The sequence below is a fragment of the Lacerta agilis genome, chromosome 6, assembly GCF_009819535.1.
Source record: "Lacerta agilis isolate rLacAgi1 chromosome 6, rLacAgi1.pri, whole genome shotgun sequence".
Lineage (NCBI taxonomy): Eukaryota > Metazoa > Chordata > Lepidosauria > Squamata > Lacertidae > Lacerta > Lacerta agilis.
In genome coordinates, this window is record NC_046317.1 from 29,779,170 (window position 1) to 29,797,629 (window position 18,460).

Here is an 18,460-nt window from a genome sequence, read left to right on the forward strand (position 1 = left end):
AAATAATTCAGCTAATCTAGGAGCTGAAACCAGACTGGACCTAATGGTCAGGGGTCCCTTTACCTTTTATTCTATTCATCAGGTTTCCTGTGGATGCAACTGAACAAAATGTGCCATGCTGTCTCTCCCACCACACAGATGGTTCCACACTTAACTTGATCAATCAAGACTGACATATTTATTATGGCAAAAGTTGTTGTGGACCTAAGCCCACTTCATTAGATGCATGAGGTGGGCTTGAGTCCATGAAAGCTTATGCCACAATAAGTTTGTTAATCTTTTGCAGCAAAACTTTCAACAAGCCTTGGGGCACCTTAAAGGCTAACACAGCCCCAAGAGACACTTAACATGGTTTATGCAGTGCTTAGTGTGCATCCTACACATGAGGGTGTGAGCAAATGAGAGAATGTACATGGGGTCACGAAGAGTCGGACACGACTGAACGACTGAACAACAACAACAATTACCATTCCAGTAGACTACATCACAACATACACACAGTTGTATTTACACAGTCCCTTCATAGGATGCTCTTAGAGCCTCAGTTACAGGTAGGTAGCCATGTTGGTCTGCCGTAGTCAAAACAAAATAAAAAAATTCCTTCCAGTAGCACCTAAGAGACCAACAATCTGAAGACGTGTGCATGCACACGAAAGCTCATAACAATAACAAACTTAGCTGGTCTCTACAGTGCTACTGGAAGGAATTTTTTTCTTAGAACCTCAGTTTACCAAATGCTCATGCAAGAGGCATCATACTATATTGTTACACGTCACCCCAATTTCCACGAGTGGTGTGCGATTCCAGGGGTTGCAGACACACTTTATCCAGGGCAGTGGCGGAGTAAGGCTCCGCGGTACCCGGGGCGGCAAAGGAAACGCCTGGGGGTGGGGCGTCGTGATGTCACATTGTGCCGTCACGACGCCCCGCCCCCAGGGTGTTTCCGGGAGTGCCGCCGCCGCTTCTGCAGCCCCCTTTTAAGCCGAAGAGCCCCCTTTTAAGCTCTGCAGCTCAAAAGGAGGCTGTGGAAGCGGCGGTCCGACGAAATGTCGCGCAGGTGCACTCAGTCATCGGGCCGTGCGCTGCCGCTCCCAGGGTGACAGAGGGAGCGGCAGTGCATGGGAATGGTGGGATGGGCTGCCGCTTGTCACCCCCACGCGCCACCGTTCGCTCCATCGCCCCGGGAGCAGCAGCACTGCACACACCGTGTGCTGCTGCTCCCGGGGGGACGGAGCGAGTGGCGGCGCGTGGGGGTGACAAGCGACAGCCCCTCCCGCCACTCCCCACGCATGGCTGGTCACCCCGGGAGCAGCAGTGCTGCACGGACGGGGTGCTCCCTCGATCGTGCGCTGTTGCTCCCGGGGCGACGGAGTGAGCGGCGGCGCGTGGGGGTGACAAGCGGTGGCCCCTCCTGCGCTGTTGCTCCTGGGGTGACGGAGGGAGCGGCAGCGCTTGGGAATGGCGGGAGGAGCTGCCGCTTGTCACCTCCATGCGCCGCCGCTCGCTCCGTCGCCCCGGGAGCAACAGCGCATGGCCGAGGGAGCACCCCGTCCGTGCAGCGCTGCTGCTCCCAGGGTAACCGGTGTTGCGTGGGGAGTGGCAGGAGAGGCCGCCGCTTGTCACCCCCACCCGCCGCTTGTTACCCCTGTCACCCGGGGCATACCGCCCCCACCGCACCCCCCTAGCGACGCCCCTGATCCAGGGTCTGTGTTTCCTTTTGGATTATGGGGCACAGTGGAGACTGTGGTGTCTTTATGATATATGGTTTATTTACATGTATATACAACCTGAGTTTAGATGGAGGGTGTGCAGAGTATTCACATTCCAGGAGGGTCTCTTGCTTCCCCCATAGGCGCGGCAGGCTTGGGTCCAAGAACAGGGAAATCAACCATGCTCTCTGTCTCTTTTTTAAAACCTGTCCTTGTCAGTCCACATGGTGCTCTTTGCCCTCCTTCCTCTTCCTTGTTGCAGCTATCAGACTGAAAGGATTTCTCCCCAGCCTACAACAAGCAAACTGAAATCCTAAACCATAAACCCTTTCTTTTCTCTGCCCACTAACACAAAGCTGAAGAAAGGTTTCCACCCCTCTTTGGCAGAGAGTAACTTCTTTGTTAATTGCCTATTATCTTCCTTCTGTTTTACATGATGGCTCTACTGCCAAGTTATCTCCTGATCAGGAAAAAAAACTCATTTAGCCTGTCTTTTAACACTGCTAAATCAAACATCTGGCACCTTCTCTTGTTAAATTCAAACATTTACTAAATCTAGGGAGCATGGGTGCCTTGCACTCACAAATACCTATAAATACCTATAACATTTTATAGGTATTTCTATAAAATATTTCATTTTATAGGTATTATAGGACTTCTGTTTCAGTGTATCTGAAGAAGTGTGCATGTACACGAAAGCTCATACCAAGAACAAACTCAGTTGATCTCTAAGGTGCTACTGGAAAGAATTTTCTATTTTGTTTCGACTATGGCAGACCAACACGGCTACCCACCTGTAACTATAACATTTTACACTGCCTTGGGAGATGAAGGGGAATAGATGAACACTATCACAGCAACCATTCCAACAGGAAAATAATTTGCTTTAAAAAGAAGCCATCCACCTCAACACCCTGCTCCTCATCCATCAATAAAACTTCTGGGAAACAAAGGTAAAAGCACAGTAGACCAAATTAATCTCCTAAAGCCTATTTAGGGGTCTGAGTAGGTACTGCAAAATATACATTTTCAAAAGCATATATAAATGCAGGAGAAAGAGAAAACACCAATCTTTTTTAAAAATGAAATCAGCTGTAATATATATATATACACACACACATATCAATTTTAGTATTTACTGTAATTTTAAAATAATAAAATACACAATGAAAACACAGAAACCCCATGGTAATGCTGGGTGAGCATTGTCGTTCATTTCTCCAAACAGGGATAAGTGACCCAAGAGAATCTCACTGATGAGTTGACTGGCCATTTGCACAATCATTCCTTCCTCATTTCTCAGCCCACATACTCGATGCACTCCCTGATCATTCCTTGCAAAATACAGCAATATTATTCAACTATCTGAATTTTAAGCTATAAATTGCTGGCGAAGAGCTGATACTATCTATATTTAAATAATTAGATCAATCAGCTGAGCAGATTCTGACAAATTAGCTCCCCTTCTGGGCCATAATGATTACAAGGTACATGTTTCCGCTTTGATTAGGTCAGTTTAAGAGTAGGGCTTCCAGGAGATAATCACTACAATACGCAAGCCTCAACATGCTTTGATTAGGAGTGCCAACGTCAATGGAAATTATATAATTCAGGTGCAAGTTTGCCAATTCAGTAGTGGGAGAGTTCTGATACAAATACACTTAGTACTAAGCATTTATTTCTCTCCAAGCACATATCAGGCACTGTCCTGAATGCAGTGGTGCGCTTCTTAGCACAGAGAACTTACAGCCTACAGTTGACTGATAAGGAGGGGTGGAAATGTTTTGTTTCTAGCATTTCAACTTATGGGGGAGCATAAGCTGAAGTTTGCAAGCGTGCAACCTTAAACAATTAAAGGCAAGTAAAGCAGCCACATAAAAACAGTAATTATGCAGGGATTGCTTCTGTATAAAACATATCCCTTGTGAAGTCTGTGGATGAGTTACATAGGTTACCTTTCTTGAAATGTAAGCTGTTTCTCATTTGATCTGACTATATAGGAGCTTCAAAAGCTTATCAAAAACACCCATTGTTTTGTGCCATTTGCCATACACAAACAGGTTGCAAGGCACCCATTATTTTAAGAAGCTCCATGGCATGCCATTCAACAGACGTTCTTATTTCTGGACACAGCGACACTGAATTGCACATAAAAGGGGGGGGGAATGTGCTAGTACTCACCATGCAGTTGTTACATTAAGTGCCACACTTTTAGCATTCGCGGGGGGAAGGGGTGTGTGCCAGTACTGCGTACCCTTGAATGTCCCCAGAAAAAAGCACTGCACATAACACATGTTAGCAATATTCTAAGCTGCTATTCCACCAGCCAGACAGGTTACCTAAAAGGTATGCACCAATCCCAGCCAAACTGATGTGGCCAGAAAAGAGAAATCTTGTGAAAGTTTTCTCATAAGTAAATCCCAATGTCATCAATGGAGCTTACTCCCAGGTAAGTGGGCAGCCTCAAGAAAGAAATCTGATGCAGCTGGATGGATGGCATGCTCCAGTACCAACTCAATTTACCGGACTTCAATATATTTAAAAAACTAATACATACCACAAGACAATAGGTATAACTGGAGGCTAGAGCAATTGGCAGTGATGAGGGAGTGAAGGATCAATAGGAATCATTTAGTATAGATAGGGGAAAGGGGGGATAAGAAGAAAGGGGGAAGAAGGAAAGTGGGGCATAATTCTGAGGAGATGAGGAATTTGAAAGGTAGGAGAGTTTGGGGGGAAATGAGTAAGGAATTCGGAATCCACTAGCTGAATCGTATTGCAGCAATCCTGTGGTTGTGCCGTGCGAAGAAAGGTGTAACTATACAGAAGTTATGGAGAGATGCCTGGTGAACTGGAAAAAAGCTAAGTAATGGAGAAGTGAGATGAACAGTGGGGAAGGAACGGGATGATGGTGGTGATGGTGATGATGATGAGAAAGCGATTAACCATGGAAAGATCATGATGTTGAGAAACATAGGACATTATCGAAGAACAGATGGCAGTAAGTTATTATGGGGAAACGAAGCTGGAGGGGGCAGAGAGAAATTAACTGGGTTTGGGGGTGGGAAATGGGGACGAGATACAGGAAAAGTGGCAAACACCAATGTGCAGAGACAAGTGTTCTGCATCCCTTTACCGAGCCAGACCATTGATCCATCTGGTGTTGCCGACTGCACCGACGGGCAAGCTCTCCATGCATGCAAAGCAGATCACAGAATGACAGAGCTGGAAAGGACCCCGAGGGTCATCCATCCCAGCCCTCTGCAATGCAGGGATCCTGCCCGCATCTGTCCCAGGGCGGGCTCGCTCTGCCACTGAGCTAACTCTCAGCACCACTGGAGCTTAGTCTCAGATAAGAGGCTGCAATCTGGTGGCCACCTCCATTCATCCGGGAGTTTTAATTCACACGCGCGCTCGTGCGAAGTTGAGCGTCATAGAACCTTCGTGTTGGAAGGGACCCCGAGGATCATCCAGCGCAACCCCCTGCAACGCAGGAAACACGCAGCTGCCCCACACCGGGATCGAACTGGCCACCTCGGCATTCTCAGCACCCTGCTCTAACCGGATGGGCTGCAGTCAAGCCAGGCTGGATCCCGCCACCTGTGAGCAAGAGGAGCCAAGCAGTGTGTTACACCTGCAGCCCTCAAAGACAGGGGCGGAAGCCTCCCCCTTAGCACACTGACTCGGGAACAAGCCCCCCAAGGAACACGGGAAGACTTCCGAGTAACACGAGTAGGGCTCCTTGCCGACCGTGGGCTTCTTCCCGCCAGGACCACTCAGCTGCTCCTGCCGCCCTTGAAACAGAAGTTTGTCGAGCGCGGGAAGGCTGTTTACCTCAGCTCCTTCCTCTGCTCCCGTCCGCCGTGTCTCGCCTGGTCCGTCCATGGCAGCCGCCGCCCCCAGGCTGCTTCGCCAGCTGCTCCGCGCTCATCCCACCAAGCGGGCGAACTGAGGCGGCAGCTCCGGCTGCCTTGACCCCTAGGCTCGCCCACATTCCCGCCCCTTTCGGCGGGAGCGAGCGTCACGCTTGTTGTCGGCTCGCTCCCGCGCTCCCTTAGACTAGCCGTCCAACTCTCCTGTGAGGAGGGGGAGAGAGAAAAGGAGTTCTCTCCGCTGTCTCTTTTCCAGTCAGGCAGGACGCTGCCAAAGGCCAAGCAACATACACCTGGCGGGAAGGAGCGGGCCAGGGAGGCGGCAGAGACAGTTTTTCCACCACACAAGTGACAATAAACAGATCCACTCCTCGCGCTTTCCAAAGATTTAACGAGATGGGCTTCGGTCTCCGCGGAACGGCGCAGATGTGCTTCCCTTGGAAGCGCTTTAACCCCAAATATCCTCAGAGCTAAGGAGCGCATTGTTCCCTCGGTCTGGCACTCGCTCTGAGGTTTCCATATAAAAATGCTTAGCCCCTGACATCTTCAAAATGCTGTGCGAACGAGGCTGAGCTACGTCAAGCTACGGGGGATGAAACAGATCTCACTTGGGAGAGATCTGGTGTCACCTTCATGGTGGGGGAGGGAGTCCAAGAGAAGGGGAGACACTAAGGCTGAAAACCTCAAACACTTAGGTGGGCTTTTTCCAGAGGATGTGGTTGAAAAGAGCAGCAGGCGGAACTGGCCCTACCAGTGGGCAAGGCGAGGCAACAGCATCAGATGATAGATAGGGTGGAGCAGAAACCATCTGCCCATTCTTTGAAAGCACCTCAGCCATTTCCCACTGTTGGAGGACATGGGTTGTTTTGTTTTTTGATACATAGCCATCAACCCTCCCCCCCCAATAAAAACCCATTGCCTACTGGCTACTGCCATCAGGTACCATGGAAGATGCTATCCCATCACCAGTGTTTAAGTACCATTCAACTGACAGCAAACAAGTGCATTGGACCAATTGGTTACTGCTAGTGTAAGCCTGCCTTCCACTTGACACCGACACTAGAAGATATTGCCTTATGTGCTTTGGCTATGGGGTATTCATGGAAGCAGAGAGTTGGAAGGGATGCTGAGGATCATCTAGTCCAACCCCCTGCAATGCAGAAATTTGCAGCTGTCCCATGCGAGGATGTAACTGATTTAAATCCAGTACAGGGCACAAGATGTGGTGGCATAGCTTTTATGACAGTGGGCTGTGGACTGTATGCTTTCCAAAATGCTTTCCAACAAAAAAACTTCTGTGTAAAGAAAAAACCAAACCCAGTGCTTCCTTCCAGCTTCTGAGAAATTGAGAAAGGGAATATACACAAATGTATAATGGGAACTGAGTGGGTTTGCATCAGCAAGCAAATACTGGTAAGGATAAAACTGATTTATGGTTCAAATTCCTAAGATACATGACACATATAGTAACGGCTCAGCAGAAGGGCTTCTGTGCTTTTTTTATCTAACATGTGCCTGGTTTGAGCTTTGACTTTAAGAAGCGCATCGTAAGACAAGGTCCAGCTCTTGACTCACACTCTCTCTGCTCTGGAGTTGTCAACTATTCAGTTGGCCTCTGTAGCTATACAGAAGCTTGGTATACAATTTTGGAAGATGTCTATCCCTGTGCTGTGCAAAGCTTCACCTGCTGATTCCAAACATCAAACTGTTGTTTAAAGGCACAGGAACAAGCTAGATTCCCGCCCCCCAGTCAGTTGCCAACTCTACTTTGCTTGCAATGCTTAAGTTCTTCTTCCTGTGGCAGCTCAGTAGTTACACTGAATAAGTCTACCCTTATTCAGATAGAAGGGGAAGAAATGGAGGCAGTGAGAGATTTTACTTTCTTGGGCTCCATGATCACTGCAGATGGTGACAGCAGCCACGAAATTAAAAGACGCCTGCTTCTTGGGAGGAAAGCAATGACAAACCTAGAGAGCATCTTAAAAAGCAGAGACATCACCTTGTCGACAAAGGTCCGTATAGTTAAAGCGATGGTTTTCCCAGTAGTAATGTATGGAAGTGAGAGCTGGACCATAAAGAAGACTGATCGCCGAAGAATTGATGCTTTTGAATTACGGTGCTGGAGGAGACTCTTGAGAGTCCTATGGACTGCAAAAAGATCAAACTTATCCATCCTTAAAGAAATCAGCCCTGAGTGCTCACTAGAAGGACAGATCCTGAAGCTGAGGCTCCAGTACTTTGGCCACCTCATGAGAAGAGAAGACCCCCTAGAAAAGACCCTGATGTTGGGAAAGATGGAGGGCACAAGGAGAAGGGGACGACAGAGGACGAGATGGCTGGACAGTGTTCTCAAAGCTACTAACATGAGTTTGGCCAAACTGCGGGAGGCAGTGAAGGATAGGTGTGCCTGGCGTGCTCTGGTCCATGGGGTCACGAAGAGTCGGACACGACTGAACGACTGAACAACAACAAAGTCTACCCTTTTCAGTGGAGGCTGCCCAATGGGCCACTGCCCCACCAACCACAATCTGTCCTCAGCTAGTTCCTGCATACCCGCCTTGTTACAACTAACCCAGGAGTAAGTGCTGGCTGTCTGCTTCTTCTGTCTATGCCTTCTTTATGCCCTCAAATAACTCAAGAGGAAAAAAGATAGGGACAAAACTAAAATTAGTTTACTCCACCTACCATTGCCTTCCCTGCCTTCTGCCCCATCAGTCCCAATGTGCACCAACATGATTCTCCCAATACAAATTGAACCTGCAATTTTGTAGGCTACCGCAAACTTCATTAATGTGATTTATTCTCACAACAAAGGATTAAGGCTTCCCTGGCTATTCAGGAAGATTTGTTTAAACTCACAGTTTAATCCAGGGGTCCCCAGACTAAGACCCACGGGCCAGATGTGGCCTGAGGGGCTCATTTATCTGGCCCCCCGCAACCTCCACCGCCCGCTGCCACCACCCGCTCTTACCAGCGCGGCGCAGCTGCCCACTTTTGGGTCTGAGGAGCACCAGAAATAGCTTGTGCACATGCGCAAGCATCATTTCCGGCGCACTTCCAGGTCTGCGGAGGCCCGTGCGCACACACACACACGCTATTTCCGGCATTCCGCCAACCCAAAAGTGTGCGGAAATGACGCTTATGCATGTGCACAAGCTATTTCCACCGCTCCGTTGACCCCAAAGTGCGCCAGAAATAGCATTTGGCCGTGCGCTCCCCCGCCCTCTGGCCCACCATGCGATCAGCGCTGGAGGAAGCGGCCCGAGGTCCAGTAAGTCTGGGGACCCCTGGTTTAATCCCTACTGAAATAGAATATCCATTCCTTAAGGAATTCACATTCATAGAATTGTAGAGTTGGAAGGATCATCTAGTCCAACCCCCTGCAATGCATTAGAAGAAAGCCTAGCAAAGCGCATTCCAAGTATCTATGTGCCCACCATATTTAGGACCTAAGTGAAGTTACATAACTGGGACTTGAGTTAACATAGCCTTTTTACCTCAAATGTTAGTTCATGTGAATAGTTCTGTCATTTACAGGTCCAGGGAGTGGATGGAGCTGTGGTCTAAACCCATGAGCTTCTTGGGCTTGCTGATCGGAAGGTCAGCAGTTCGAATCTGCGTGATGGGGTGAGCTCCTATTGCTCTGTCCCACCTTCTGCCAACCAGACAGTTTGAAAGCATACCACTGCAAGTTGATAAATAGGTACCGCTGCAACAGGAAGGTAAACAGTGTTTCCGTGTGCTCTGGCTTCCATCATGCTGTTCTGATATGCCAGAAGCGGCTAATGGCTCCCTCAGACTGAAGCGAGATGAGTGCCGTACCCCATTGTCACCTTTGACTGGACTTAACCGTCCAGGGGTGCTTTACCTTTTACCTTTGGCAGTGCTATTTTTCTAGAAAAAGAGGTGCCACAACTCACCATGAACACCTCCCTCATTCTCTTAGAATGGCAATGTTGCCCACCCATGAGGTGCCAAACTACAGGAGAAACTCAAAAAATTAGAATATCATGGAAAAGTCCATTTATGTAAGCAATTGTTTTCATTAGCTACTGGAGTTCAATATATGAGATAGACTCATGACATGCAAAGCAAGATATGTCAAGCCGCTGTTTGTTATAATTGTGATGATTATGGCATACAGCGGATGAAAACCCCAAAGTTGAAATTGTTAATTTGGGGTTCTCATCAGCTGTACGCCATAATCATCACAATTAGAACAAATAAAGGCTTGACTAATAATAATAATAATAATAATAATAATAATAATTTATTTATACCCCGCCCATCTGGCTAGGTCTCCCCGACCACTCTGGGCGGCCTCCAACAAATATTAAAATACAATACAAAGTCACAGATTAAAAACTTCCCTAAACAGGGCTGTCTTCAGGTATTTTCTAAATGACAGGTAGTTGTTTATCTCTCTGACCCCTGATGGGAGGGCATTCCACAGGGCGGGCGCCACTACCAAGAAGGCCTTCTGCCTGGTTCCCTGTAGCTTTGCTTCTCGCAGTGAGGGAACCGCCAGAAGGCCCTCGGTGCTAGATCTCAGTGTCCGGGATGAACGGGGGGGTGGGGTGGAGACGCTCCTTCAGGTATACAGGACCAAGGCTTTAAAGGTCAACACCAACACTTTGAATTGTGCTCGGAAACGTACTCGCTTTGCATGTCATGAGTCTATCTCATATATTAGTTTCACCTTTTAAGTTGAATTACTGAAAGAAATGAACCTTTCCAGGATATTCTAATTTTTCAAGTTTCACCTGTAAGTTCCGGCAAGTTCCGGCTGAAAAAAAGCCCTGCTCCTTGGGTTATATCATAAGATTCCTTACAATACACACAAAGCAAGCCATCAAAGTATATACTGTTTCCAGCCTAGCTGACAATCTTATGATGCATTCTTGGCTTAAACAAAGACATCTCTCTTTAAGGATGGGGTTGAGAAGAGGGGGGATTAACAATTAAAGAACCATTTTTTCACATGCAACTAATGATGTTGTGAAATAAGAGAGCACATTAAACTGTAATTGTATCTACTAGAGAAAAATAATGTTATTGCCTTTATGGAAAGATTAAGAGGCCTTCTTAAGGATGCTTCCCACACAAATAAACTAAATACCTTGCTCTGATGTCAAATACAGTTTATATACAATAATTACTTGACAACAAAAGGCCACAAGTAATTAAATTTGTTCTAAAGAGTCAGTGAAGCAAAGACAAATGCAAGTCCAAATTAATTAAATTCCAATACAAATCTTGATGACTCAATATGTATAAATAGGCACATACTAAACCAGGCTTCCTAAAACTCAGCCCTCCAGATGTTTTTGGCCTACAACTCCCATGATCCCTACCGAGCAGGACCACTGGTCAGGGATGATGGGAATTGTGGTCTCAAAACATCTGGAGGGCCGAGTTTGAGGAAGCCTGCGCTAAACCATAGAATAGGGTATTTTTCTGTGTTTTTGTGTTTTTGATATACCGTTCTATACCCGGAGGTTTAAGGGCGGTCCACAGAACAAATATATGACTTATTCATTTATTTATTGTGGGATATCGTAATATCTTTACCTAAGGCAGCACTTATGTTGCAGAGATATCACATTATCCTAGCATTAAGAGAGCCAATACAGATGCTGTGAAATGAATTTGTTCCACCAGATAGTGCTACAATTTCAAATGTGATTGCCATGTAGATTGTATCTCTGCAAATATCGCTTGGATAATGGCTGTGATGACACTAATGACAAGTGTCAGAAACTAACCTACCACTGCACAGCAATTTGCATAGATTTTCAAGAATCCTTTTTTCCTTTACAAATCTTTGCTGGACAAGTGTCCCAAATTTACAGATAGCTGCAGAGAGAAAAGTTAATCTAGATGCTTGTTTAAAAGGGATCTGCCTAGCTGCACCAAGCGGGTGGGATGCATGTCAGAAGGGAAAATGGGGCACAGCTGACATTGTTCAGTCGTTCAGTCATGTCCGACTCTTTGTGACCCCATGGACCACAGCACACCAGGCACGCCTATCTTTCACTGCCTCCCGCAGTTTGGCCAAACTCATGCTAGACGGCTGACATTACTATTTCCCTAAAGCAAGACTTTCACCGCTTACATACTTTCCCATGGTGACTGGATGTAGCATAAAGAAATGCCTGAAGATTCCATACAAAGAAAAATACACTGGAAGTGCACTTTGCATACTTGTATAGATGACCCTGTATATTTTAATGTTGATTTATGCTCAATTTACTTATTTAGGCCTGGATTCAAAATATCCATTAAGCATACTAAAAGGGGGAGGGGATGTCCAAATTATTGTCAAATGCACAAAATAAATGGAAGAAAATAGGATACTACTAGACAAGCAAATGACTAAAAATACACAGTACGTGATCCAACAAAATTTTAAGCACTTGACTTCCTATTTGTTTGAACAGTAGAATTAAACTCATGTGTATATCTCTATAATGGGACATAAAAGTGTTTTTTCTTTGGCTGGAGTGTGTGCTTTCAACTTATAACACTTCTTTAAAATATAGATGTTTTGTACCAACCACAGAATGGTATAGTTCTGAAAAGCCATGGGCAGAAGGATAAAATGCATCGGTGCTGTTCAATGAACTCTTATGCAAGGGCTAGATGAAAACTCACACTCTCCTGCACACTTCAATATGATGTTGTTGTTGTTGTTGTTTGAATTTATATACCGCTCTATACCTACAGGTCTCAGGACGGTTCACAGAAATTTGGCTGTTTGTAGTCTTACAATAAGAGAAATGTGGTGAATAAGAAAGATATAGGCCGAAGCACAGAAACTCTACAGAAGAACTTTGAACAGAGCTGGGGAAATCAGGACTTCTCTGGATTTGAGATCACTTTTCTCAGAACAGATGTATAACAAGGGTATTCAGCTTATATCCAATATAACACCAAGTACACGTTCCATTGGTCCAAGGATTTCAGGTGTTTTGTGTTTTTTTTAAGACCTTGCCCCTTTCTTCTTCCTGTGCACACCCCCAAAATGTCCCCTGGGGTTTTCTCCAATGCTCCAGAGCAGGTTTGGGGAGGGTGTGAATGTGCATATTAGGAGGAGAGAGAGGAAAGTTCTGTTGTGCAAAAAAATTAATCCTTACACAGATGGCACAAGTAAGTGGATACTGCTCTTGAGTCTTTAAGGTGCCATAAGGTTGCTGCTTTTGCGGCAAAAGTCTAATATAGCTACTCGGTGCTATTTTTCTAGAAAGAGATGTGCCAGATCTCACCATGAGCACCTCCCTTGTTCTCATATAATGGCAATGGCACCCACCTGAGAGGCCAGAACTGAGTTCTGGTGAGTTCCAGCTGAAAATAAAAGCCCTGTAGTTACTTCTCTGGAAAGTTCCCTTCCCCCCAATCCAATAAGGGAAAAAAATGTATTCTAAATCATCAAGCTGATTATGTTGGAGTATAGATCATGAATGTGTAAATATGACAGCTAATATTGTGAAAGTTTCATCAGTCAGTGCCAAGGTTTTCTATTTATCAGTCCATCATCTCTCAGACACCTAAGCATCTGTGGGTGAAGAGAGATTTTTACTTAATAAACTCATTCTCTCTAGGTCCTCAGCCATAGCTTCCTATCAGCTTCCCAGCTTGAATGACCCAAAAAGCTTTAATCAGAATTGATCTATGATGGCAAAGTAGCTCCTTAGTTTCGCAGCAAAGACACTGAGACTGCTGCCTTAACAAGTTTAGGCTGAAGCTCAAGAAGAGAAAAGCTAACAGAAATTCGACGAGAACATAGTATGTCCAGGTTCCACTTGTTCTGATTATTACCCCTTCACTGCCAATTTAGAAATCACAATCTTCAAGTGTAGGGTGTGGCACATTGTGTATAAAAAACGAATGCCACTTTGTTTTCTAGACAGCGTAGCTGTAGATAACCAGCACAACTTGAGCTATTCATATGTGCAGGAGGGAGAAAGAGAGAAGCAATCTTGCCCAGGTCATATTTACGCTGCTTCCTCCTAGCCTATTATTGCATACTTTCCCCAGGGTTTCCATGAAGCATAAAATTTGTTCCTACCCCTTTTTATGATCCACTGCAGTTTGGATAGGAGAAACAAACTAGACAAGGAGTTCTGCCTTCTCTTTACATTCCCAATGTTTCCTCTGCAAAAATAGAATGGGCAGCCTCAGTGGAGATGAAATTAGAATTAAACAGAGTCTGCTTCCAATATACTTCCAAATTCTATAAATCTGTCTTCACCTAGAACCCAAATGTTGGGTGGGTGGTGAAATGAGAGGTGTCCCACGGAATGTCCATATCTGCTTTTTATTGCAAATATAATGGCAAATGCTTTCTACTAATTAAATATTTGCCTTCTGGTGGTTTCACAGATACTGATTATTTATCTCATTCATGTTGTAATCACCTCTTTTCTTCAGAAAAGTTTTACATTCCCCATTCTACCTTTAGGGCAGTTTAATTTGCATACATTTTTTTTAAAGTTAAGAGACTGTTGCGTCAGACAGACTCAATTATGTCCAGATCTGTTGATATACTTTAACTGTCTCACTGCAAACCTTGGCTTTCAATGACTCAGAATATTGTCAGATCCACTAATCTCCCTTTGCTTACTAGCGCAAAAATAATAGAATAGCCACATCTGAAACAGATGGAAAGTGTTGTCTCAGTAGGAGCAATTGCTGCTCCTGCTACCAGCCGTGCTGAGATGCTTGAATCCATCTTGTGTTTTCTATGAACGTATCATTTGAGCATGGGATGGCAGCATTAAGAGATCTACTGCATAATGAATGATGCATACTAAATATGAGCTTCCAATCTCTTTCAGGGTGCCTTCTAACAACACACATCCTCGAAGAATCAAAAGTATAGGAGTTCATTATCCAACTTGTTTGTTGCTCCTCCTTATAATATATTTTATCCCTAATGCTTCTAATTGCTTATAATTACAGACTTCATTGGTTTGTACCTTCCGATCCCTTTTGGAGTTATTAATACTACATCCAGCAATGCACTCTGATCCACAATTATTGACAGTCATAGTTTAATATGTTTAATAGTTTCATAGTCTAATTACTACAAAAACTAATGGCATGAAATCAAGACGATATTTAATAAGGCTTCTAAATTTTTACAGCCTCTTATCATGAACAGAACCATGAGTTCTAAGAAATGAAAGCTAGTGGTCTTTAGAACATTTAATACTTTCTGTTAATAAGAGATAATTGTGTGGTTGCTGGAGCTGCTTAATACGGGGTGGGGTGGGGTGGATCTCTACGCAGTTTGGATTTTTACAGTTTTTATGCAACAAAAATCCTTAAAACTAGATAAAAGCAAACCACAACTGTATCTCAATAATAAAACTGAGGATTGTATAAAAGAAGTAAAAATAAGATTCAGAATCCAGGAAACCTGCTGCTGTGATACCAGCTGCTTCAAACAAACAAACAAACAAACAAACAAACATTTATACCCTGACCATCTGGCTGGGTTTCCCCAGTCTCTCTGGGCAGCTTCCAACAAAATATTAAAATACAAAATGTTCATGAGAAATATTAAAATGTAAAGTACAAAAAGTGCCTGACAAACTACATGTGATAAACTTTCCTATGCAATATCCTTCTATGCATGTTAATGCAGTGGACAAGGAAATATTTATATTCATCAGCTGGGATGTGTCAGATTTATTGAGAGTAACTAGTGATAAATCACAGATAAATCTTATTTATAGTGTGCGTCTGTATCCATGATCCCATATCTCAACATACTGCCTGTCAAACATCTTGATGTTGTTGACAGTTTACCATTTAAGATCTCACAGTATTAGAGTAAATTGAAATATGCTGTGCACAATGAAAATCAAACATGACACTGCCAGATCCTTAAATGTCATTTGCTACCATGGATAATATTAGTCATGAACAATTATGTATCAGTATTTGAAATTGAAAATCACTTTGACTGTACTTGAAAATCACTTTGACTGTACTTGAATTTCTCAAAGCATTAAATGAAAGAGAAAGGCCAATTAAAGGGCTAATCTTTTTTAAAGGAAGGCCAAGGGCGATAAAAGAAAGCTCTATTTGATACTTAGTCATTTCAGTTCACAGTCCTTAGAAGTTACTTTCATTATAAACTACATAAAAATAAAAATTCAGCTGAAGAATAAGAAGAAAACGCATACATTTTTGTGTTGCTGTCTACTATATATTTTGGAAAGTGGCTGGTCTGTGCTATATAGGTTTGGCTGCCTCTCAAGGTATCATTGCCAAACTCAAGCATGGCGATTCCTGAGATAGGGTGGCAGTCTTCAATTATTATGCAATATTGCATACGAAAAATGTGTATTGGGAGAAATTCACATTACAATGCTGATGAATTTTCATGAGGATTTTTTTTAAAAAAAAAAAATTTGCAAACTGACATTGAGAAGTGAAGTTCAGGAAAATGAGAAATGGAGAGAAACAATTACTGACAAGATTGGCCGTCCCTAGCAATTATGCATGGGTCAGGATTCCACAGACAGAATAAATTGTACTTGACATCCATATCTGTATGATCCAGTCCCCACCACACACTCAATATCTACCACCTCAGACCAAAAAGACCACCCAAAACAGAGTTCTTCCATTGAGTAAAAAGCATGACATCATATAAAGTTCTCTACTTCTTTACTACTTTGACTCTTGTCCCTTTCCTTATACTTTGGAATTCGTTCCGGCCACTTCATCTAAATATTAGGTTCAAATTTCATATTCCCATTGCTAGTGCCACTCCCAACAGGTTCCTTCCAACCACCAGGCTACCCAAACCAAGCACCCATTTAGGGTGGACAATAGACAATGCAAGCCAAAAGTTTTTGTTTTTTTTTAAAAAAAAAGATATAAATTTTGAACATAAGCACAGCAGAACAATCTCATGCACATCAACTGAGAAGCAAGTCTTGCTTGGTTGAATCACATTAACTCTTAGGTAAGTGTGCGTTGGATGAAGGGTAGCAACCTTGAATGTACAACTCCGCTTCAAAATATGGCAATCAAATGGTAAAAGAGCTAATATGAATCCTCCCCCCCATAAACTTTCTATCTGAATACAACTACAACAACAATCCACTGGTACTAGAATGCTAGGCATTTGTAGACTGTAGCTCTGTTTAGGCATTCAGAAACAAGTGGCGATAATCACATAAGGGTGGGGATTCTGATGGCACTTGTTACACACACACTCACAAAAAACACATGTAGCCCTACCATCTTGCCCAGCACTGTCCCCCCCCCAGCCCTACCCATGGGCAAGGTAGCCCACTGAATAAGCTGGAAGCCTGAGCACTGATAGAATCATAGAGTTGGAAGAAACCACAAGGGCCATCCAGTCCAACCCCCGGCCAAGCAGGAAACACCATCAAAGCATTCCTGACAGATGGCTGTCAAGCCTCCGCTTAAAGACCTCCAAAGAAGGAGACTCCACCACACTCCTTGGCAGCAAATTCCACTGTTGAATAGCTCTTACTGTCAGGAAGTTCTTCCTAATGTTTAGGTGGAATCTTCTTTCTTGTAGTTTGAATCCATTGCCCCGTGTCTGCTTCTCTGGAGCAGCACAAAACAACCTTTCTCCCTCCTCTATATGACATCCTTTTATATATTTGAACATGGCTATCATATCACCCCTTAACCTTCTCTTCTCCAGGCTAAACATACCCAGCTCCCTAAGCCATTCTTCATAAGGCATCGTTTCCAGGCCTTTGACCATTTGGTTGCCCTCCTCTGGACACTCATGGACATCCTCAATGAATTTGGCAGTCTACCTTGCTGCAAACATGGTCTCTGTGAAGAATATTCTAGAGGAAGCGATGCTATGGGATGCGACAGCTTGGGGCCTTATAGTGAAGGCTGGGCAAGAATTTTTATAAGTAAAATATATTTCCTCTTAGAATAAACCATGACAGCTTCATGGAAGATATGAGCCCACCATACAGATGATGCCCAGTAACCCTGATGCCTCATGAACACAGTTCCACTCCCTAAATAATAAAGGCTGATATCATGCAAATCGTGCACAACTGTGTGTCTGTATGGAGTACATAAATGATGGAAAACAGGGAACTGTGTGCGCAATAGACACCTGATAGTATTTTGTTCTTAAGCACACTTTTAAACTGTCTTTGAACAATTTTTCCTCCCACTCTTCTCAGATGCTTTTCACTTCTGGAATCTTTCAAAGGACCCTACCAAATGCATGAAAGTATAGACTGGTGATATATATCATTTAAGAGAGATCTGGGTGTTTTGAAACACCTCATTCATCTTATGGTGATGTGCATGTGCGCCCACACCCACCCACCCACACACACGTATTTTCTCACAGAAAAGCTTTTTTGTGAACCAAGTCCTTTTATAGAAGCTAAGCATGGCACCCAGTTGACATGAAATCCATCATGCAACTTATGGAAGGATGACAATTGCTATAAATCTTTCTAGCATCTCCAGATCACTGTCCACAAAATAACAATTCTGTTATTTTAAGGGCTGATATATTAAGACATTTTCAGAATTAGGAATTAAGCTGGAAATCAAATTTTACAATTATATCTGTTGTATGCAGGGTTAAGAGATAATTAATGTCATGTTACAATCCTATATGGATTTTCATGTGAATAAGCACCACTGAAACTGTTGGTCTTACTTCTGAGTAGACATGCATTGGATTGAACTCCCAGTGCCCCAGTTCACACTTAATTCCCAAACCATGCTTAAATGTGAACATCTGAGTGGAGTGAAAATAATCTTAATAAATCAAATGTATTTAATCTGTTAAAATGGGGAAATTGATCAGTCTGGAACTCTGGAAACCCTGTATAAGAATTACATGAA

At 43.9% G+C, this 18,460-nt stretch overlaps 1 protein-coding gene across 2 annotated transcripts in view; it reads right to left on the bottom strand.

Annotated features, from left to right (window-relative positions):
- PTGFR (prostaglandin F receptor) overlaps positions 1-18,460 on the bottom strand; it is a 48,152-nt gene that overhangs the window by 24,626 nt on the left and 5,066 nt on the right. Inside the window, exon 1 of one of the 2 annotated variants that reach the window (XM_033151751.1) lies at positions 5,544-5,646. The exons of the other annotated variant lie outside the window; for it this stretch is intronic. The gene's annotated coding sequence lies outside the window, so the exon portion shown is untranslated. Of the gene's footprint in view, positions 1-5,543; positions 5,647-18,460 lie in introns of those variants that run through there. 2 annotated transcript variants of the gene reach the window in all.